Here is a 24,823-nt window from a genome sequence, read left to right on the forward strand (position 1 = left end):
TAGAAAAGGAATGTGGCCAGTCCCCAAGCCCCCATCCCTTACACCCAAATATTATCATTGCCTGCACCAAGGTACCTCCCACAAATGTTTCATTTTCTCCCTGCTGCCAGCTTGCTCAAGAGCTCTGACAGTAGTCATTCTTTAAAAAAATGCAACCTATTCTGAAAAGGATTTATGTTATTTGTTAATCACATTTAGTGAAAGGATTGTGTCTATGTTGAATGTGTCACGATGTCTGTTAAGCCAGTTCATTTTAGACTCACTTACAGCAGTGATATAACGGCATCATCGCTGCATCAGTCTGTTAGGGGAGACTGGAGAGATGGATTCAGTCAGTATTGCAGACAACACAGTGTACAGGAAGGGAGGGGGAGGCTGACTGTTCCGGCCAACACACACACACACGCGCGCACAAACGCACGCACAGTGACCTTGAGAGCAGACAGACAACAGGGATGGGGAGGGGGTGGGTTAGTGTGTGTGACATATTTTGTTATCCCACAAGGGATTCACCCCTGCTCGCCGAGCCTGAACTCTACGCATCTGTGTGTTTGCTAACAAAGAGTCTCACGAGACACTAGTACATCACCTCAGGATACTATTGGACCGCCCATATGTTACTGTATGTTTGGCCTCCCTGTTATGTCTGAGGTTGGGGGATGTTTCAGTAGGTGTGATAAGAGACGTTATTGTTTTTAATCTAGAAATAGCTGAGAAGAGATATCTCCTATCCTACTTGTTGTTAACTGGTACAGTGTGTTGTGTTTCATCCCCCCCCCCCCCCCCCCCCCTACTGTGTCTGCTTTCCGCTTGTGTTAAGTTGTATTGAGGCTCTACAGCCCTCAAACTCAACTCTGGACCTCAAAGCCAGTTCCACTGCATTGTTTCATTGTTCCTCTTCTAATCAGGGACTGACAATAGGTGTGTGCAATTAATTATCAGGTAGAACAGAAAACCAGCAGGCTCTGGACCTCGTAGTGTAAGAGTTGAGTATGCCTGCTCTACAGCATGGTTCATAATTCAGAAGACGATATCGAAACAGTCCATGGGAAATCTGGGTGAAAGTATGACTAATTTCAAGTGCGCTGCACAATTGATTAACATATTCCATTACTCCCTTGACTCAATGCATATATACAGATGCTTACTGCCTTTCCATTGTCAAGTGAATGTGAATGATTGCACTTAGTATCGAAAGTATGGGTCTCTGCCACTCTCACATTGTTTGAATTATGTATTTTGATCCATCCTGCTCACCGTAGGCCTCGGATCACAGTAAGGTATTTTCTGGGAAGGAAAATGTTGATGATGTTCTTGCTCAGCCACTGCTGTGGTTTTTAACATATGCCCTTCCGATTGGCTGTACAGTGTATTTACGATTTGCCACTGTGGTGACTCATCACATTGTTTTCCCATGAACTCCCATCGGAGAGATGATTGGTCTCACGGGAAGCCGCAGCCCACCAGAGTCCTTATAGACACAATCGCCCACATCCTCCCACAATGCTTAGAGATATCCAAAAAGGGCATGCAAAGGAAGTTAGTAATGCCTCCTATGACTGATGGGTTGGATAATACTTTTCTCGTTAATCATCTTGAAAAAAACGTATACTTTAAAATTGGAAATCAACCAAATCCTTCATCGTTAATAAAATGGAAAGGTCAAATGCTTTATTATCTAAATGTTGGGCGTCAGAGAGAAACAAAATGGTGCAGTTTAGACCATGTAGACCGTGTGGAGATGGGGGTGTGAGTAGGTGTGATGTCGTTGATGTTTGAGTGCGTCTGTGTGCTGTTGTTTGCATGTGTTTGTTTTGTATTGTTTGGAAAAATATATATAAAATCGTACACAAGGAAATGTAATGCCTCCAATGTTCGTCGACTACCTGCCCTCCAGGACACCTACACCACCCGATGTCACAGGAAGGCCATAAAGATCATCAAGGACAACAACCACCCGAGCCACTGCCTGTTCACCCCGCTATCATCCAGAAGGCGAGGTCAGTACAGGTGCATCAAAGCTGGGACCGAGAGACTGAAAAACAGCTTCTATCTCAAGGCCATCAGACTGTTAAACAGCCACCACTAACATCGAGTGGCTGCTGCCAACACACTGACTCAACTCCAGCCACTTTAATAATGGGAATTGATGGGAAATGATGTAAAATATATCACTAGCCACTTTAAACAATGCTACCCAATATAATGTTTACATAACCTACATTATTCATCTCATATGTATACGTATATACTGTACTCTATATCATCTACTGCATCTTTATGTAATACATGTATCACTAGCCACTTTAACTATGCCACTTTGTTTACATACTCATCTCATATGTATATACTGTACTCAATAGCATCTACTGTATCTTGCCTATGCCGCTCTGTACCATCACTCATTCATATATCTTTATGCACATATTCTTTATCCCCTTACACTTGTGTCTATAAGGTAGTAGTTTTGGAATTGTTAGCTACTTGTTAGCTACTAGATTACTTGTTGGTTATTACTGCATTGTCGGAACTAGAAGCACAAGCATTTCGCTACACTCGCATTAACATCTGCTAACCATGTGTATGTGACAAATAAAATTAGATTTTGATTTAATATATCCAGAGGTTTACGGTTGATTCATGGTCACTGTGATGTGGTATGAATTAAATGCTTTAGGGGGGAATCTGTCTGGTACTGTGTGTGTATCAAGTGTCTGTTTATTTTGCATACTCCAACCATAGTGAGACCACAGGCACCCTTATTTTTTCAACAGACACCCAGTCTACTGTTGCTGCAAATTGCAACAATACTTTTCCCACACTCAAGTCATATAACAGACACTCTTATAGAAGCAATTAGGGTTAAGTGCCTTGCTCACCTAGGTGACTGGGATTTGAACCAGCAACCTTTCGGTTACTGGCTCAACGCTATTAACCATTAGGCTACCTACTCTTACTACACAACCTTCACTTCTCCTAACTTGAAGAGAACAGAAAGTCCAGTGACATAGAAGGACCTTTATCAGTTGTGGTAACACATTTACGTATATGAATGTGTGTACACAGGTGTGATAACCAAGGTCTGATAAGAGGTCTGACAGTGGCACTTTGTTTTGTAAGGTCACACCCTGTGTGTCATAGACTATTCCACTACAAGTAACGTGGTTGTTGTATCATGGTTTGAACATATCAGAATTTGCACACATAAAAGTGTTACAAAATGTTTATACTGTAGGAGCTGTAAGCATTAGATGCATGAAGCTGTATATCATGACTGTAGAACATACAGATTGAAAGGTATCTGTCTGTATATATAGTACCAGTCAAAAGTGTGGACACACCTACTCATTCAAGGTTTTTCTTTATTTGTACTATTTTCTACATTGTATAATAATAGTGAAGACATCAAAACTATGAAATAACACATATGGAATCATGTAGTAACCAAAAAAGTGTTAAACAAATCAAAATATATATATGTTTTTTGAGATTATTCAAAGTAACCACCCTTTGCCTTGATGACAGCTTTACACACACTTGGCATTCTCTCAACCAGATTTATGAGGTAGTCACCTGGAATGCATTTCAAATAACAGGTGTGCCGTGTTAAAAGTTCATTTGTGCAATTAATGCGTTTGAGCCAATCAGTTGTGTTGTGACAAAGTAGGGGTGGGTATACAGAAGATAGCCCTATTTGTTAAAATACCACATCCATATTATGTCAAGAACAGCTCAAATAAGCAAAGAGAAACGACATTCCATCATTACTTTAAGACATGAAGGTCAGTCAATCCGGAAAATGTCGAGAACTTTGAAAGTTTCTTCAATTGTAGTCACAAAAACTATCAAGTGCTATGATGGAACTGGGTCTCATGAGGACTGCCACAGGAAAGGAAGACCCAGAGTTACCTCTGCTGCAGGGGATAAGTTAATTAGTTACCAGCCTCAGAAATTGCAGCCCAAATAAATGCTTCACAGAGTTCAAGTAACAGACACATCTCAACATCAACTGTTCAGAGGAGACTGCGTGAATCAGGCCTTCATGGTTGAATTACTGCAAAGAAACCACTGGTAAAAGACACCCATAAGAAGAAGAGACTTGCATGTGCCAAGAAACACGAGCAATGGACATCAGACCGGTGGGAAAACTGTCCTTTGGTCTATTGAGTCCAAATTAGAAATTTTGAGTGTCTTTGTGAGACTCAGAGTAGGTGAACAGATGATCTCTGCATGCGTGGTTCCCACTGTGAAGCCTGGAGGAGGAGGTGTGATGGTGTGTGGGTGCTTTGCTGGTAACATTGTCTGTGATTTATTTAGAATTCAAGGCACACTTAACAAGCATGGCTACCACAGAATTCTGCAGCGATACGCCATCCCATCTGGATTGCGTTTTGGGAAAGGGGGATACCTAGTCAGTTGTCCAACTGAATATATTCAACGGAAATGTGTATTCTGCGTTGTTTTATTTACAAGTCTAAATCAGAGAGGTGTGGGGGCTGCCTTAAATTACATCCACGTCTTCAGCGCCCGGGGAACAGTGGGTTAACAACAGATTGTCAGCTCTTGGGATTCGATCCAGCAACCTTCCTGTTACTGGCCCAAGTACCTAACCACTAGCTTAGTGGGACTATCATTTGTTTTTCAACAGGACATTGACCCAATACACCTCCAGGCTGTGTAAGGGCTATTTGGCCAAGAAGGAGAGTGATGGAGTGCTGCATCAGATAACCTGGAATCACAATCACCCAACCTCAAACCAATTGAGATGGTTTGGGATTGTCAAGTTCTCCCTAGGGGAGGTGGGTGTGGAGTCAGGCGCAGGAGAGAGCGAATTGCAAGAAAGGTTGTTTTATTTACAAGTCCAAAGAACAGGAACAGGACCACAACAGTAGCCACAACACAACAGGAATATAGTCCCGAAAACAAACACGTGTTCAACAGAACAAACCGAAACGCAACCCAAACAAATGACAGCTACACGAACAACAAGACAGACAAAACCAAACAAAAAAGAAAAGGGATCGGTGGCAGCAAGTAGACCGGCGACGACGACCGCAGAGCGCCGCCCGAACAGGGAGAGCCAACGCCAGCCTCGAGGATGACCCGGAGGGCGAGGCGCAGGGTGATCTGGATGAAGGCGGTGGAACTCACCGAGCAGAGATTGGTCCAAGATGTTCCCCAAAGGCACCCAGCACCTCTCCTCCGGACCGTACCCCTCCCAATCCATGAGGTACTGCAGGCCCCTCACCCGACGCCTAGAGTCCAGGATGGAACGTACAGTGTACGCCGGGCACCCACAAGGTCCAGAGGGGGCGGAGGGACCTCCCGCACCTCAACGTCCTGCAGTGGACCTGCCACCACCGGCCTGAGGAGAGACACATGAAACGAGGGGTTAATACAATAGTAAGGGGGAGCTGTAACCTATAACACACCTGGTTTATTCTCCTAAGGACTTTAAATGGCCCCACAAACCGCGGGTCCAGCTTCCGGCAGGGCAGGCGGAGGGGCAAGTTTCGGGTCGAGAGCCAGACCCGGTCCCCCGGTGCGAACACGGAGGCCTCACTGCGGTGGCGGTCAGCGCTCTCCTTCTGCCGCCCACCGGCCCGTTTCAGAGATTCCTGGATGGCTCTCCAGGTCTCTTTTGAGCGCTGCACCCATTCCTCCACCACAGGAGCCTCGGTCTGGCTCTGATGCCACGGTACCAGGACCGGCTGATAGCCCAACACACACTGAAATGGCGACAGGTCCTTGGAGGAGTGGCGGAGTGAATTTTGAGCTCCTCGGCCCATCGGACAAACCTCGCCCACTCTCCTGGCCGGTCCTGGCAATAGAACTCCAGAAACCTGCTCACATCCTGGTTCACTCTCTCCACCTGAGGTGAGGCTGACCAAGACCCCCAGACGTTCCATGAACGCTCTCCAGACCCTGGACGTGAACTGTCCTCAGGCACCCCGCAGTGCCAGAAGACGTGTGTAAACAGGGCTTCCGCAGTCCGTAGGGCCGTAGGGAGACCGTGCAAAGGGAGGAGACGGCAGGACTTAGAAAACCGATCCACAACGACCAGGATCGTGGTGTTCCCCTGTGACAGAGGAAGATCGGTGAGGAAGTCCACCGACAGGTGTGACCACGGCCGCTGTGGAACGGGGAGGGGCTGTAACTTCCGTCCAGGCAGGTGTCTAGGGGCCTTACACTGGGCGCACACCGAACAGGAGGAAACATAAACCCTCACGTCCTTGGTCAAGGTGGGCCACCAGTACTATCGATCCCCGGATGACCAGAGGAGGGTAGCGTGTGGGCCCACCTGATCAATCTATCGCGAACACCAAGTGGGACGTACCTCCAACCAGCTGGACACTGAGGTGGCGTGGGTTCTAACCATGACGCCCTCTCAATGTCCACGTCCACCTCCCATACCACCGGTGCCACCAGACAAGAGGCCGGAGGTATGGGGGTGGGATCGATGGACCGCTCCTCAGTATTGTAGAGATGGGACAATGCGTCGGCCTTAGCGTTACGGGAACCTGGTCTATAAGAGACGGTGAAACGAAATCTGGTGAAAAACATCGCCCACCTTGCCTGACAAGGATTCAGTCTCCTCGCCGCCCGGATGTACTCCAGATTACGGTGGTCAGTCAAGATGAGAAAAGAGTGTTGCGCCCCCTCAAGCCAATGTCTCCACACCTTCAGAGCTTTTACCACAGCCTGCATCTCGCGGTCCCCCACATCATAGTTTCGCTCCGCCGGACCGAGCTTCCTCGTCTTAGAAAGCGCAGGGGCAAAGCTTCAGGGGCATGCCCGAGCGCTGTGATAGCACAGCTCCAACACCAGCCTCGGACGTGTCCACCTCCACTATGAATGCCAAAGAGGGGTCCATATGCGCCAAAACGGGAGCATCGGTAAACAACGCAATCGGGCGACCAAAAGCCCTGTCCGCATCTGCCGACCACCGCAAACGCACCGGACCCCTCTTCAGCAGTGAGGTAATGGGAGCAGCCACCTGCCCAAACCCCGGATAAACCTCCGGTAGTAATTGGCAAACCCTAAAAAACGCTGCACCTCCTTTACCATGGTCGGAGTCGGTCAATTACACACGGCCGCAATGCGGTCACACTTCATCACCACCCCAGATGTGGAAATGCGATACCCCAGGAAAGAGACGGCTTGTTTGGAGAACACACATTTCTCGGCCTTGACGTACAGGTCAACCCAAACAAATGACAGCTACACGAACAACAAGACAGATAAAACCAAACGAAAAAGAAAAGGGAACGGTGGCAGCTAGTAGACCGGCGACCACGACCGCCGAGTGCCGCCCGAACAGGGAGAGGAGCCACCTTCGGTGGAAGTCGTGACAGGGATGAGTTGGACTGCAGAGTGAAGGAAAAGCAGCCAACAAATGCTCAGCATATGTGGGAACTCCTTCAAGCCTGTTGGAAAAGCATTCCAGGTGAAGCTGGTTGAGATAATGCCTAGACTGTGCAAAGCTGTCATCAAGGCAAAGGGTGGCTACATGAAGAATCTAAAATATATTTTGATTTGTTTAACACTTTTTTTGGTTACTACATGATTCCATATGTGTTATTCCATAGTTTTGATGTCTTCACTATTATTTTACAATGTAAAATAGTAAAAATAAAGAAAAACCCTTGAATGAGTAGGTGTGTCCAAACTTTTGACTGGTACTGTGTATATATTACTTTTCTCAAGAGGACAGGACAAAGGCTGAATGTACTGTACTGCTGTCTGTTTTGCTCCCCCCCATCTCTTTCATGGTAATTTCCGTTGGGCGCATGAAAACCAGATATCCCACAGTGAGGATTCTTTGGCATGTGGCATGTGTAGGACGCTACTCAACCGCCCCTTCCCTCCATCTCTCAGCACCCCCAGCCTTCCCTCCACTGCAGATTTCCCAACTGTGCATTCCTTGGACCCCTGTTATACTCCCAGCACCCCTCCTCTCCTCCTCTCCTCCCCTCTCCTCTCCTCCACAGGCAGATCCATGCATGATAGACAAACATGCAAGAAGAAGAAAAAGGGAAAAAACAACATACATTCACGTGACTTAACAGGGTCGGTACAGTGAAATAAGAGAAGAAAGAAAAATAGTGTTTTGAAAAACAAGGGGAGTGAGTATGAAGGGAGACAAAAGAGAGAGAGGGAGAAACAGAAGGTGGGAAAATTTATTTCAGTTGGACTGGTTCTTCACTTTTTGATGTAGTTTCTAGGGCCAATCGTCAACTGGGCTATGGTATATGTGTAGTAGGGAGGAGCTTTGTTTCGTGGGTATGTGGCGGAGAGTTTATTTGGCTTGTCTTCAATGCAACTCCATCTGCACACACCCCTCCTAGCCACTATGAGCACATCATATTCCTGCTTGCTCATGTGGCAAAGGCATAAACATAGAGGAGGAGAGCCCTCTCTCTCTCTTCCCTGAGTGTCTTCAGGAAGGACCCTCAAAGATGTCCCACTCCTGCACCAGGCCTACCAAACACAGCTGGTGTGTGTGTGTGTGTGATAAGGGGAGTTTAGCCTTCTGGGGGTAGTAAAACAACTCAGGAGGACATCCAAAGACACATTACGTCTTACCATCTACAACCAGTAACCACTTCAAGCTCTCTCTCAAATGTATAGATGCCTCTGACCCAGTGTTAAGGCCATCTGTCTCCAAAAAGGACTAGTAAACAGACAGAACACATGTTAAACTTAGACAATCAGACATGTCGTTGGGGTTGGATTTTGAGTAGATGGGAGAATGGGTTGGATGTACAGTATTGGTAGGATGTAGGCCCACTGTACCAATCCTCACTTCTCTTGCATATCTCTGGACTGAGATCAGTGTTTGGAACCGTAAACACCAGAGCCAGTTATGAAGATTTGTCTGATCTCTGTTCTCTCTGTTTACTCCCCTCATCAGCACTTTGCTCATTTCAAGGGAGTCACGTAGAAGTGACAAGTTTCATTTAGAGAAGCCTCTCTCACCCACTTCCCTGTGAACCTCATCTCATCGCCGAACAGGAACTGAGATGATCAAGTGAGAAATCAACATCTCATGTTTAAGGAGAAGTGTTAATGCTGGTCTATAGTAGCCTACATATAAACTACTTTGACTAGGCAGATCATATGCCCGTAGGGCAGAGAGAAATGGAAGTGTATGTATGTATATATATATTTTTATTCAAACGCCAACAACAGGATCCTGTTTTGCCGTGGAACGGAGAGTAATTTTAGCCGTTTCAAAGCGAATTACATGCAATTCTACACATTTTGTCATGACTTATGCCATGTTAATGATATCTGAGTGGGTTTTTTTAGAGTGAGAGTGACTAGCAAAATCAATACGGGCCCCCTGGAGGTAAAATCAATCAAATCCAATCTTGCCATGCGGTTGGTATTCAGACAAGTTTAGATAGCTGGCTTTACTGACTTACCAATCAAAAAATTGTTCGCTGACAAGGCTAATTGGGTGACGGTCAGTGACTGACATGACAAGAGAAAAACTGCTGATGCACAACAACATTTTGAAATGACATCTTTCGGAATATCCTACTACAGACACACATTGTGCAAGACTAGTTGTAGGGCCACTTTCCCCCAAACCTAGTCAACACTCTCCATTTTCCTAATTTAGGCTTTGTTATAAAACCGTTTTTAAGTGTAAATGCAAACACTGCCCAAAATAAAAATGCGTCTATTTCTTGTTGACGTTCTTTACTCACACATAGAAAACTAGTGAAACAGAGCAACTGACTGCGGCGTTGAAAAGGGGAAAAAGAAAGAAACGTTTTCTCTGAGCAGTGCAAAGGTTCACTATCTTCCTGGCCAGTATAACAGAGTTACATTATACAGAACATGTAAAAATGCAGGACAGAGGGACAAAAAGGAGGGGGGAGAGGGAGAGAAAGAAACAATAATGTCATTCATATCATAGTACGTGGCTGGGGTCATATCTCATAGCCAGCAGGGAAAACAGTGAACACACACACACATAGCTTCATATTTCAGCGAATGTGGCAAGCCCAGGCCATATTTGGCATCATGGCCGAGAGGAAGGAAGCTCCAGGGAGCCAAAATTCCACCGCAGGTTTTTTTCAAACCAAGAGGAACTTAGCATTAGTTAGCATAGCATTAGTAGCCTATCAACACAAGCCTTACCAAGGGGTGTCTGCCCAGCCTAGGACTTAAGAATGACATACCCTGCGCGATCAGGATCTGGCATCTTAAAGAGCACAAGAATTACAGTGTGTTTGATGTCATAACATGGCTTCGGGTTAGGTCACTGCATACCCTAAGAAAGATTCTTGACCTCAGTTAACTCGGAGTGGTAGACTGGGTTAATAGCGACAGCTTTGAAGTTGTGTCTTGACTGGCAGAGTGACTAAGGGATAGGAGGGGGTAGGATGGTTTAAGGCAGGGCGGCACAACTTAAGTGCGCGAGTGCCAAAGTCCCGCTGGGTATGATTTCCCTCTGGCTCTTAATTGACCAATTAATGGCCCTGCTTAGCCAGGTCTGTTTTAACAGACTGTGGCTGTGCCTCGAGGACAAGAGTTGTGCACCGAAGTTTTAAGAGAGTGAAAATAAAAGTGATATGGTACAAGGTACAATAGGACACACACACACACACTACACACTACTCCACTGAGCTAGTCTGACACTATTTCCTGTGTGAATCCAAATTCTGGCAGTGCAATACACCAGCCAGCCTTTCTTCACATGACCATATGAGAGAATCAGCCAATCTGCACAGGACATACGAGAGACACTCCAATGCCATTATCCTCCTCTATTATCTTGTCTGATAAAGGGTTTGAACTTTGAAGCTGCACTACTGGTTTTATTAAATAGTGTCTATCACATGACTACCGGGTCCAGGCCTCAGAATATTGCAATCCTGCAATCCACTCTAACACAGGAAAACACCACGCTTTGACCTATCTCAAACTATAGTCCATCTGCTGACAAGCAACAAACAGGAAACATAAAGAACACATCTCTGCCTACCCTGTGGTCAGTCCGTCTGAAATAGTCACCCCTACCTCACACTATGACCCCTACCTCACACTTCCTGTAGCTCTACCGCCTGCTGTGGCACAAGGGGTTCTGGGTAGTAGAGGAACCGTGGCATTCATCACCGCGACAGGAGGTCATTGCTCCTATTTCCTCTGCAGCGGGGAATGCAGAAGTGGACAAGGCTCGGCCACGAGGGCTAGTGTTCTCAGTTCTCCCTCCAATCCTTCTCTTCTTCCTCCCTTTTGTGTTTACTTTTCAGTCATGTGCACGGAGAGGAGTTTGTGAATAAAGATAGGCTAAGGCATAAAAATGACTATGGCAGGTTTGGTTGCACCTTCTTTCAATATAACATGTTCATGAAATGCAAGAGAATATTTGTGATGGACAGAGTACACCATTTCAGTAATATTGTACCATAGACCATCACCATCATCATTAACAGTTTAAACCCATCCAATCCTTTCAGGTATTTTTTGATAAGGATATTTGTAAAAGTGGTTACAATGTTAATCGCACTGATCGAGTTAAGAAAGGTGGGGGTGTGGCTATATATGTAAAAACTAAATTCCCTGTAAGTGTTGCAAAGTCTGAAACTATTTGTAAACAGTTGGAATTTCTTGCTTTGAATATTGAAGTTTCAAAGGGTCTCTCTATAACTTTGATTGGCTGTTATAGACCCCCCCCCCCCCCCCCCCTCTGCTCTCGGTGATGCATTTTCTTCTCTGATGAACCTTATGTCTAAACTTCTTTACAGTGAAATTATCTTGATTGGTGATCTCAACTGGTGTTGGTTAAAGCCGGTGTCTGATGATTTAAAAATGTTTTGTAATTCCATGAATCTTACCCAGTTGAATCTTACCCATATCTTAAATGCCCAGTAAAACCTACCCTGATTGATTTGATATTGACAAATGTTCCACATAAATATTCTGCGGTTGGTGTTTTTTGTAATGATGTAAGTGACCATTGTGCTGTTGTTGTTGCTGTTAGAAATACTAAGGTCCCTAAGACAAACCCACGTTTTATTCGTAAGAGAAATTTGAAGTGTTTTAATGAGCAGGCTTTCCTTCTGGAGCAAGATTGAGCTTATCCCTGATGTGGAAACTGCCTGGAAATTCTTTCATGATGGTTTGATGGCAGGTTCAGGGTTAAAGGGCGGGATAATCCACGGTTTTCTTCTGAGCTGTCTTGTATTATTCACGATCGTAATCTAGCCTGGGCTAAAGCAAGGAAATAATGTTCTGATGCTGATTGGCTTGTTTTTAGGTAGCTACGAAATAAGTGTTATTTTCTTCTCAGGAAGGCCAAGTCTGAATATTTTATGTCTGTTACCACTGATAACCTGAATGACCCTAGAAGGTTTTGGAAGGCTATTAAGTCTGTGTCTGGTAACGGTAATGTTAATGAATTGCCGTCATGTGTATTGAAGGACTTTGTTGCTGTATATGACAAGATTGAAATGCAGAATTGTTTCAACGAGCACTTTGTATCATGGTAGGCTGTTTGATTCAGTGTCCTCTGTCTCTGTACAACCCTGTGTGGATGAACCAGTGAGAGCTGGTCAAACTTTGAGCTTTTTGCCATTCTCAGTGCAGGTGGTACATAAAGCCCTGAAATCCTTAGATCAGAGAAAGCCTGCAGGTCCTGATCTTTTTGGATCCCTGCTTTTTAAATCTGGTAGCTGATTTCATAGCTGAACCACTTACATATCTGTTCAATTTAACCCTGGAATGTAATGAAATTCCAAAGGAATTCTGGAAGTCTGGAAATCAGCATTTGTCCTACCACTTTTAAAAGGGGGAGATCCAACTCTCCAACTCTAATTATAGGCCAATCTCAAAGCTGTCACCCCTGGTGAAAATACTAGAAACCCTTGTGAGTGAACAGCTAAAAGAGTTTTTATATACTAACTCTATTTTATCAAGGTACCAATCTGGCTTCAGGAAGAAGCATAGCACAATTACAGCAGCCATGAAGGTTTTAAATGATATCACTGAAGCCCTTGACAAAAAACAGCACTGTGTCTCACTTTTTATTGATCTCTCTAAGGCTTTTGATACAGTTGATCATGCTATACTAAGGCAGAGATTGTCGAGTGTAGGTCTTTCGGAGCATGCAGTTGCATGGTTTGCTAACAATCTGTCTGGTAGAACTCAGTGCACTCAATTTGATGGGCTCATGTCTGTTCAATTGTCTGTCTGTAATGGTGTGCCCCAAGGCTCTGTACTTGGTCCTCTCTTATTCACTATTTATATAAATAATTTAGAAAAAAATGTCCAAAATGCACAACTTCATTTTTATGCTGATGATATTGTTATTTACTGTTGTGCCTCGTCTCTTACAAAAGCTTTCCAGAACTTGCAAAATGATTTTTATACTGTTCAACATACCTTGTGTCAATTGAAGCTTATCCTCAATACTGACAAAACTAAACTAATGGTGTTTTCTAAAGCAAGAAACTTTTCACCTATTCTTACCTGTCAGGGCATTGAGATTGAGACTGTAACCTCATATAAATATCTTGGAATTTTAATTGATGACGGCCTCTCTTTTAAATTGCATATTCAACAACTTACAAAAGAATTTAAGCTGAAATTGGGATTTTATTTTAGGAGTAAGGACTGTTTTTCTTTTGAAGCCAGAAGGAGGCTAGTATCAGCTACATTTATGCCTTTACTAGACTATGGGGTTATTTTATATATGAATGCTTCCGCTCAGTGTTTGAGATCAATTGACACCCTTTACCATGGCACTTTGAGATTTATTTTAAACTGCAAAACCCTTACGCACCACTGCACTTTGTATACCAGGGTTGTCTGGCCTTCTCTAGTCACTCGTAGGCTCAGTCACTGGTATACTTTTATTTACAAAGCCATTTTGCATTTACTACCTATTTATCTGGGCATTTTTATTGTTCAGAAATGTGGTGGGTACTCTCTTCGTTCGCTGGACTTTATCCTGCTAACTGTTCCAAATGTCCGAACTGAATTTGGTAAAAGGGCTTTTATGTACTCTGCGCCATCGTCTTGGAACGCCTTGCAAAATACTTTTAAACTGGAAGAACTCCCGATTGGTATTTTTAAATCACTGATGAATGATCTTGAGACTGATTCCCTGACCTGTCAATGTTTTTAATTTGCTGTTTTATGATTTTGTTATACTCTTGTGAATTCTATGGTTTTTATTAGATTACTTGTAGTTTTTCATGTTGTTTGTCTGTAATTTTTGTAATGACTTGGTGCTGCCTATCTTGTCCAGGACGCTCTTGAAAAAGAGATGTTAAATCTCAATGAGCCCTTCCTGGTTAAATTAAGGTTTAATAAATAATAATAATAATGTGAAGTTGAAAAAGAGGGGACAACGTTTTGAAGTGAAATGCTGCCTCGTGGTTTCAGCATAATGCTCTCCTAATCCAAACATGTTTTGAGGAGGCATGCTCTGCTGCTTACGACTGCACTACAAAATAACAGCTGGAACAGAGCTGCTGTGGCAAGCCTCTCACCAAGATTTTTCTCTAAGCGAGTATAGAGTGGGGCTCATGTGTCTAAACTCTAAACCAATCACTGTAGGTTTAAACAATGAAGTCAGAACTAAAGAATGTGGGCCGTCCTCATTATTCTGAAAGTCGACAAACGGATCTGTACAACCTGTCCATTTTAGGGACTGTGGTTCACCATGGCTGTGTCCCCAAAGGTGGGGGGACTATGTAGGGAATAGGGGGCCATTTGGGACTCAGCCTACTTGTAACGATGTCAACAGAGGTTTTATCTCTGGTCTGTGGGTTACAACACTGCTGATTTGAACAAAAGTGCATTATATTTGGAAGAATGTAGGAATGTTGTGTGTTTGGACAATGACAAGAGAGCTTCCTCACTGTTCTAGATCTACCTAATTTCATCCATGTTGCTTTGACCTAACCTGTCCTATCAGATCTGTGAAGGGGGGGGGGGGGGGGGGGGGGAGAAGGAAGGGGACAAGGTTTTGGCATGAAATCCAGGCTCAGACCCCTCCCTAGATCTCTTTTCCTTGGTTTCTAATATTAGTGCCTAATGGAATATTATGTATCCATCTCCCTCACTCGCTCTCTCTTTTCCAACTCTCTCTCTCTCTCTCTCTCTCTCCCTCTCTCTCTCTCTCCACTTTCTCTCTCCCTCTCTATCCCCCTCTCCTTTCTTCTTCTCCCCTCTCACTGAAACACAGTGCTGGCTCTTGTACCCAGTCAGAAGGATCTGTTATCATCTACACTCTGAGTACTGGGAGATAAGGAGCTGAACTGAGAAATTCCTGTGCAGAAAAGGGCATGTTCTTTCACATCCTAATATGGCTGTGTGTGTGCTAACACTTTAAGAACTAGACAGGGGCAGAGAGAGAGAGAGAGAGAGAGAGAGAGAGAGAGAGAGAGGGGGGAAGAGAGAGAGAAAGAGTTGGAAAGAGCAAAGCAAGAGGGCTACAGCTAGCATGTGACGTTCTTAGAGCCATATGTTTCTTCGAGCTTGGTGAGAGCGTGGTTGTCCTATAGTTATTTTGCATACAACCTTCCCATAATGTTTCCTACAGGTTTTCTCATGGCTCTAAGAAACGATAAGTAACAACGTTCTTCTGTGGGAATTTCAGTCCTTCAGCATAACGTTTTCTACAGGTTTCCTCATGATTCTTTTTAAGCTCATGTTCTCAGAACAATCGGAGAGCATTAAGAAACAACGTTCTTCTTAAACATAATGTTTTCTACAGGTTTCCTCATGGTTCTATTGAAAGGCATGTTCTCGGAACATTATGAAAACTTTCCATTAAAACCACAAGAAACCATTAGTAACGTTCAAAGAACGTTCAAAGAACGTTCAAAGAATGTTATTTAAAAACATACACATTCTGCATCAACAAAACTCTCTCTATCCTCTATCTTGTGTTTAGGTGTGTAGGTTTTAATGAGTGCTTGTTTCCTTTGAAACCGGGTCTGTTTAAATAGGCAAAAATTATGTGTGTGAGTAAAAAAAATAACATGGCATGGTAGCTCCATCTTCGTGGAGCAGTTGACTAATTCCATAGATAGAGAGCAGAAGATCCTAGGTTTGAGTCTCACAGACACCATGCCACAATAAACAAATGAATGTGTTCACATGATTAATGCCTAATCAAATGCATTTCTATCTGTGCTTGGAGTTCAAAACAGTTAACCCAAATTATGCTTGCAGTGTAATTAAAGGTAAAATAACCTATAATTTCTCAGCAAAACTTTCAGTGAACCATAGAACGACGTTCTCGGAACCTCCCTGCAACCTGAAAATATAAGCTCCCAGAACAGGCGACATTTTCACTTCAGTTCTCAGAACGTTTAGAAAACTACATTTTAAGGGTCAGGAAACTCATGGCTTAATTCCCAGAACAAATGGGAAAGCAAAAGCGTACGTTCCCACAACCTCCAAGGAACCGAATTTTCTACCTGGGGAGAGAGAGGAAAAGAGCAAGAGAGAAAAGAGACACCAGAAGTGAGAAGTGAGAAGGGAGATAGAGAGATTGGAGCCCATGTGGTGAATGTGTTCCACTCAGGCCTCCCAGAGGAAAAGGTCAATTTAAACTCCTACCCCCGAAAACAAGGGAATGAGTCGGTGGCCTCAGATGTCACTACAAAGAGTGTTGAAAGAATCTGAAAGGGTGTTGAAAGGTGGAATTATTCACTGTGTTCATGCTCCAGCTGCTGGATAATCAGTATGTTGGAAAAACAACTGTCTGCATCTATTTTCAGTTGGTCAAATGCCCTATGCTTCCCCCTGACTTTTTCTCCATCTCTCTCTCTCTCTCTCTCTTTTTTACTTACACACACAAACAAACACACACGCACGCACGCACGCACGCACGCACGCACACACACACACACACACACACACACACACACAGAGTCATAATGAGCAGAAATGTTCTCAGTTTACTTGAATGGCACGCAGCTGTCCCTGCAGGCGGTCCTCTCATTGGTGGGCTGTTTTCCTTGGCGTTGGTGCCCCCCAATCAGACAATGGCATGCCTGACTTTTCCCGCCATGGGTATGCTAATACTGTACAAGGAGAGACAGAGAAAATAACATATTGATTGAAGAAAGAAGGGTGAGTGAGAATTTTGTTTCACTGTGTCCTTTCCTTGAGGGGAGTAAAAATGAAAAGCATCAGATTTGGCTTTGAAGCCTCCTAGAAATGTAAAGCAATTATACGGGAAAAAGAGAGACTGGACTGACAGCATGATGCATGATGCTTACCTGATAATTCCCACTGTACTGTACTTTGTGGTTATCTTGTTGTGCGATTGAAAAATAACTATGTACATCAGTAATGCACATTTATAGTGCATCATATCACACATAGGTATTGTTCTGACCTAACCTTAATTGGACAAGTCTCCCACTTCCATACAGGGGACTATGAGGACGTCAGTGGAATAGTGGAAGTCCTGCTGAAGCTTTAACCTGAGACGCAGGCCTGGGTTTGTGGTGGAATGTTAGTAATTATATCTGGCCTGGGTCCAGAGCCAGGCAAAAGTAGTGTGTGTGTGTGTGGTGTATGTGTGTGTGTGTTTGTGTGCATTGAGGGGGCCTGCTAAGTGCTGACTGCTGTACTATTGGAAGTTTTGGGTACTGTACAAAAACAGTCATTCCCCGTTCCTAGGCCTGCCACACCAACATCCAGGGCCTCTCATTCACAGATCTTTCCAATTGAAAACAATTGAAGTCAAACACTTTTAGGTAGGGGGAACAGAGCTAGGGAGTGTACAGTACAATGGTATGGGAAATAACCGACCCAGCATGTCCAGCAAAATAACCTTGGAACAACTACTGTCCAATTATTCCCACTAAGTTAGCCCTAGTTATTCCAGGAGCAGCTGTGATAGCCACAAAACTCAGCAGAGTAAGTCACACCCACATTACTGGAGAAGAGATTCGAACCCATGTAGCTGGGTGATAAAGACAGTAACACCTGTGCATACTTGCTCTCCCTCACATACTCTAACAGACTTGGGAAAGAAATAGCCTGTGTAGGCTGTGTAGAGAATAGTCGTGCACTCCTCCCTCTCTGGTTCGAACTGTAAGCAAGCTAGTGTGTTGACACGCTGCCACTGATTTCACATGCCATCTGTTATCCATATCCATTCCCATGGCAACACCGATACATAGAAAGATATAGGCTACTAATTCAACCCCAATGAAATCTGTTCACTATTCGCTAAACAACTAAGTCTCATTTCCATCACCTCCTTTTGTATAATATATTTTGTAAATCAAATATTTGTAATTGATAATGTGATTGGCTCTCCATTGTTTTTCATAATAGAAGACAGATTTGGTTGTCCTCCCCTCTTTCCCCACCTGAGGAATTCACTATGGTAATACACAGCTCTTCAACCACCTGCTTGCATGATAAGATGCAAACGATCAACAATAAACCACTTACAAACTATTGTGACTCTATTGTAAGTAGAACCTGCTACAAAGTGGACCCTATTCCAGATTAGGCCAGAGACAGCTAAAACAGAGGAGGGAAGCCAGAGGGAAGTTCCTCTTCGAAATTCCTCAACGGTGATTTGCATAAAAATGTGAATGCATAAAAACCAATACAGTATACACTGCATGTGGAACTAGAATAGAAACGACACTCTCTCACACACTGCTCAGTAATAGAGGCTGCATACACGTATGACCAGGAGAAAGAAAAAGGAAGTGCTTATTATTGTAAATTTCCTGTAATGATATGGAATGGAAACTTCTGAGCCTTGTGAATCCGGAACATTTTACTTGCATACTGACTGAGCAATATAGTTGATTTGCGTACCACATGCTCATGTCATCAATATGACATGCTCCCTAAGGCAACTTATTTGAATTCATTTGCCCTGACGACCTGGGAAATGTATTTGCCCACTGAGGTTGCAGCGGCAACGCCCAATGCCGTATACCCCATCCCTATTGAGTCTCTCTCTCTCTCAGCAGAGAGAGGGCACAACGTTTTCCACCACTGCGCTGGCATCATCCATGACCGCTCCGCTATTTATAACCCGAACCACAGTGATGTAGATCATTAGGCAAGGAGACTGCGCTCCTCTCCTCGCCACAGGCCAGAGTAAACACTGAGCAGAGTAAACACTGAGCAGAGTAAACACTGAGCAGAGTAAACACTGAGCAGAGTAAACACTGAGCAGAGTAAACACTGAGCAGATAAAACACCTAGTAGATAAAACACCTAGTAGATAAAACACTGAGCAGAGAAAGAGGCTTAACCACACCTTCGAAAGGGGGAATAAAGTCACAGTGAGTTTCTGAGTCAGCGTTAGTCTCATGTCACCTGGTTAGTCTCCACCTCTCCATTGTTACTCCTGATTGGGATTCCTGGTCCGGTCACATGGTCAGGGAAACCTCAGGGCCTCTAGTAACTTAGAACTGATATTTATGACAGGCTATTTGTACACCATAAACACTGTAGAGTGAAAATTTGCACATCCATTGAATGACACTTTGAGGTGTAGTCTAACCTTAACTGAATTTTGATTCCTATTTGCACTGGGACTATTTTCTTCATGGCCGTGCTAAAAGTATCACCGCGCCAACGGGGGTGGGGGTGGAAGGGGGGATGTTTGTGTCACATTTGGCCTGTGAGGTAGGAAATAAGATGACAGAGACATACCAGATTGGAACCTTACCAGGGCAAACCAAAACGTTACCACTCTCACAGCAGTTCCCATGAAAAAAGGGTTGTCCCATTGTGATTACATCACTTCCTCTGACCTTTCTCTTCCTCTATCTCTTTACAACCTTGTTTTCCTACAGGGTTCCTCCTCTACACCTTGTTTCCTACAGGGTTCCTCCTCCACACCTAGTTTTCCAACAGGGTTCTTCTTCCGCACCTTGTTTTCCTACAGGGTTCCTCCTCTACACCTTGTTTTCCTACAGGGTTCCTCCTCCACACCTTGTTTTCCTACAGGGTTCCTCCTCCACACCTAGTTTTCATACAGGGTTCCTCCTCCACACCTTGTTTTGTAAAGGGTTCCTCCTCCACACCTTGTGGGGTTGGGTTGAATGAGGAAGACACATTTCAGATGAAGACATTCAGTTGTATAACTGACTAGGTATCCCCCTTTCCCTTTCTCCACACTTAGTTTTCCTACAGGGTTCCTCCTCCACACCCTGTCATAGGTGTGAATGGTCTCCAGTCACTACGATTAACACCTTTGTGCTTCTGTGTGTGTGTGTGTGTGAATTTGAGTGTGTGAGCAAAGACTGTGAGTGCATGTGTGTGTGTCTGTGTGTGTTTGGAAAATGGACGTCCCTTCCATCTGTCAAATGAAGCTTGGTAAAATGTGAACGTCAGACTTGACCAGGTAGCAGATTAGCTATAGCTATAACTAGATGTACTATGTAAGCTGACACTCCCCCTCACGAAGGGTCTTTCTATAAGCTTAAATACAATAGTTATCTTCCTGGTCGGGTCATTTGGGCTCCCGAGTGGTGCAGCGGTCTAAGGCACTGCATCTCAGGACTAGAGGCGTCACTACAGACCCTGGTTCAATTCCAGGCTGTATCACAACTGGCCATGATTGGGAGTCCCATAGGGCGGCGCACAATTGACCCAGCATCGTCCGGGTTCGGCCGTCATTGTAAATACGAATATGTTCGTAACTGACTTGCCGAGTTACAGAAGAACACCAGGCCCTAGCCAAGCTTTACTGTATGAGTAGGGAGTCTCACATGGCACTGTTTGAAACAAAGGCCCGTTAACTTGGGTTAGTCAGTTCATTCAAAAGAACAAAGATTTCTCCACTTTGTTAACACTGTACATTACAGTGTCCATGTTACAGTGTAATGTATTAATATTGCTGTTCACAGACAAGCTGAGTTGAATGGGGTTATGTTTGACTTTCGGGAGAGTTAACATACCCTGCCTCAGGCTCTTGGATCCAGCCTGTCTATTATGTAACCCGTCGGTTTCCACCCAATTCTAAACCCTCGGGAAGTATGGAAGTTTGAGTGACGGGTACGACGTGTGACGCGTGCCATTCTGCACCATGAGAGCTGTCGGTCTATCTGCCATGGTACAGGATGAAACGCTTCACACTTCGGAAAATGAACGCCATGTCAAAATAGAAGCCCTTGAACACCAGATCAGATGAGTGGGAGAGCGCAAAGTAATTAACACGCAAGCCTGGAATTCCCTTGATTAGATCTGAAATATTCATAAGAACCACTTGGCATTGTCTCGATATTTGATGATAATAACACTCTGGATCGTTTGTATTTAAAGACAACTCTTGAGGAGCATATTAAAACTAAAGATAGTAAACCTCCAAACACCAACGTCCAAACTCCCAGACATGGTAGAAAACAAGGCTCTTAGCTTCAGTTTAAACATGAATTGTTTCACTTATATTCAGACTGAAATGACATTGTCATTGTAGCTATAGCAACACCAGTTGCCCTATATTACTGACCGAACACTCAACTGACTCAATGACCCCTCTGGGCTATAGCAGCCTTCTAGCTGTACCCATCCACCCCGACACTGCCATCACATCCAGAATGTGACACTGAGTGGATGCATTTAACAGGGTTTTTCCCATCCCTGTGCAAATTGATTGGGTTCTTAATAGGTCTGAATGGATGGTCAGTGGGTCTATCTCCATCTATCTGACTACACAATGCAGGAATGCCAGAGGCGGCTACCAGCCAGCTAGCCCATGACATTAGACCATTGTTTCAGTATGTCATAGTGCCCATCTGATAGAAACGGATAGAGAATGATAAAGAATGCATTGTGCTGGATCTTGTTGTGACTTGTCTAATCTCATATACATAAATCTGCCATGGGACTGTTAGAAGAAATGGAGTTAGGAGTCCTCATGAACATGTTGACGAAAAAATGCCAATGCACACCCACCGCTCCCTTCTATTGTATTCTGTTCTATTCTATTCAGTTCTATTATATTATGTTCTATTGTATTCTGTTCTATTCTATTCAGTTCTATTCTATTCTGTTCTATTATTTTCTATTGGTTGGTTAGTGTTGGTCTACCTCTCTGCTGTTTAAAGTACCCTCTTTGTAATGCTATTGGAATCTCATGTCAACCAGAATGTCAACATGCAATAACTGAGTCCTTTTCAACCCTGTTACTAAAAAAGGACTCAACTTCAAGGAGATTTGTTTGACACATTCTAGTTTTTCATGGACATCTTGGATGAGGTCTTGCACTGAAAGCTGGTTTTACCTCGTAAAATGAGTATGTTTGATATTTTTTTGTATTATTATTATTTATTTTACCTTTATTTAACCAGGTAGGCTAGTTGAGAACAAGTTCTCATTTACATCTGCAACCTGGCCAAGATAAAGCAAAGCAGTGCGACACAAACGACAACAACACATAGTTACACATGGAATAAACAAGCGTACGGGCAGGTAGATTGGGTATACAACCTTACATTACTGGAACACCACACAAGCCTCTGTAAAATTACCTTTGGTATGACCCCGGCCTGCCAAGATGTTAACCATTACACACATTAGGTGAAAAGTGTGACCGGGAGGGACTCAGCCTGAAGGGAAAAAAAGATTCCTGACTGACTGAGCAGTCCAGCCCACGGCCTCAGAATGCTTGCGGCTCTAACAAGCACACACACACACAAGAAACATGCACATATTTGCTGTTGCTAAAGACTAGCTATTGCTAAAGTACCTGCAAATAGCTACTGTGGTTTCAAACAGACAAATAAATGCCCATAGTCGTGCACAAACATAGAAACACATTATGAATTCCACATGAAACACATGATGAAACCTTCGTAATAAAGCCAGTTTAAGTGGACTGAGTCGGATGAAGACTAGTGCGGTAGCAACAATATGTTGCGAAATCACAAATCCTCACCAGATGGTTGAGATCGCTGTCAGTATTGAATGTTTGTTTTGATTTAACATTGGTCCACACTTCCTGTTTTCCACGTAGTACACATAGTGTGGTAATACAACCCTAATGTTTGTATGATCCTGTCCTAAAACACATTAGAATTCAGTATTATCCTAATCAGTATTCCAGAGCTTTGTTATGGAGAGCTGTGGAGGGTGGTACCGTTTCTGTGAAGTAACCCTGAGTCTGACCTCCCTGAGAGAGAACATGGGGGTTTGGAAGAATGCTCTTTGGAGGGAGGGAGGCCATTCTTTCAACTCTCTCTCTCTCTCTCTCTCTCTCTCTCTCTCTCTCTCTCTCTCTCTCTCTCTCTCTCTCTCTCTCTCTCTCTCTCTCTCTCTCTCTCTCTCTCTCTCTCTCTCTCTCTCTCTCTCTCTCTCTCTCTCTCTCTCTCTCTCTCTCTCTCTCTCTCTCTCTCTCTCTCTCTCTCTCTCTCTCTCTCTCTCTCTCTCTCTCTCTCTCTCTCTCTCTCTCTCTCTCTCTCTCTCTCTCTCTCTCTCTCTCTCTCTCTCTCTCTCTCTCTCTCTCTCTCTCTCTCTCTCTCTCTCTCTCTCTCTCTCTCTCTCTCTCTCTCTCTCTCTCTCTCTCTCTCTCTCTCTCTCTCTCTCTCTCTCTCTCTCTCTCTCTCTCTCTCAGCTAATCCTCTGGTATTGCCTCTGGTATCCTAACCAGGAGCGTATCCCCAGCCGGTCTACAGAGAAATACACTCAGAAAATCCACAAAGGCTGTGCTCTCTGGGATTCACTCAAAGTTGATCTGAAACGCTTCAATTATGTTTGGCTCAAGGAGTTGGTACACAGCAGACTACTCAAGTCGACTTCAGTCGTCAACTGATGCGCTCTCTAGAATATCAGAACATCTCATTCTGAACGTCACATTTGATTGAAAATATATCCCCTGAAGTCAAAGATGAAAAGATGAAAGATGAAATCATTCTAACACTGTCTGTGTAGCCTACAGCTGAGACCTCCCAACACTCCACTCCATTGCCTGCACAGACATGTACAGAATCAGCTACCTTCAGGGGACAGACAGGCCGTGAGACCTCATCCTCTATCTCATTTGTCATCTGTCTCCTTCGTGCTGTGAGGTGCCTGGGTGAAATATCTGTTGCAACACCTCCCTGTAGGGTTCTCCATGGCTGACGTTCCCTCTCTTCCACCTTTTTCTCTCTCTTCCACCGTATTCTCTCTCTTCCACCTTATTTTTTCTCTTCCACCTTATTCTCTCTCTTCCACCTTATTCCCTCTCTTCCACCTTATTCTCGCTCTTCCACCTTCTTCCCTCTCTTCCACCTTCTTCCCTCTCTTCCACCTTATTCCTTCTCTTCCACCTTATTCCCGGTTCCCCCCACATTCCTATTATTATACTCCACTGAATCTTATCTGGATGCTTCCCTGTTCTCTCTGCCATACATGTCACCCCCCAGACACACACCCGGTAGACTACTCCCTCTCCCCCAAGCCATCCCTGTTAAATTGATTTAATATGAATGGATTGAAAAAAGTTATTTGTTAAAAATAAACAAAAGACCCAATTGGCGCACAGACCCTTCATAACTTGACTGTGTCCGCTCCGCACTCTCCTTTCTCTCCTTTCTCTGTCTATGCTTGAGTGGGTAGCCTATTGTTGCTGGGGACAGTCTGGCACCGTGCCCACATTGGGATGGGGTTGATGGGGGGCATGGGGGGAGGGGTTGGGCAAAGGGAACAAGGGTTATTGGGGGAGTTTGGAGCACGGCCCGTGAGACCAGGTGCCAGACCAGGTCATGCTACAGGCCGGCAAGCAATGAGGGCGAGTTGGGCGCAGAGTTTGACGAGAGGCCGGCCCCGGGGGTTGGGAGAGAATGCAGGCACACGTCCGACCTAAGACCTCTCTGATGAA

At 44.3% G+C, this 24,823-nt stretch overlaps 1 protein-coding gene across 3 annotated transcripts in view; it reads right to left on the reverse strand.

Annotated features, from left to right (window-relative positions):
- Positions 1 to 23,127, reverse strand: part of LOC110495812 (ras-related protein Rab-9A) — a 32,939-nt gene extending 9,812 nt beyond the window's left edge. Inside the window, exons 1-2 of one of the 3 annotated variants that reach the window (XM_090208094.1) lie at positions 22,901 to 23,127; positions 16,936 to 17,057 (exon numbers count right to left, since the gene is read on the reverse strand). The gene's annotated coding sequence lies outside the window, so the exon portion shown is untranslated. Of the gene's footprint in view, positions 1 to 16,935; positions 17,058 to 22,493; positions 22,648 to 22,900 lie in introns of those variants that run through there. The other 2 variants (XM_090208093.1, XM_090208099.1) reach the window with 2 other exon arrangements.
- Positions 23,128 to 24,823: the final 1,696 nt, after the last annotated feature.

This window comes from Oncorhynchus mykiss, chromosome 18 (genome assembly GCF_057628025.1).
Source record: "Oncorhynchus mykiss isolate SJ-2025 chromosome 18, ASM5762802v1, whole genome shotgun sequence".
In the NCBI taxonomy this organism is placed as follows: domain Eukaryota; kingdom Metazoa; phylum Chordata; class Actinopteri; order Salmoniformes; family Salmonidae; genus Oncorhynchus; species Oncorhynchus mykiss.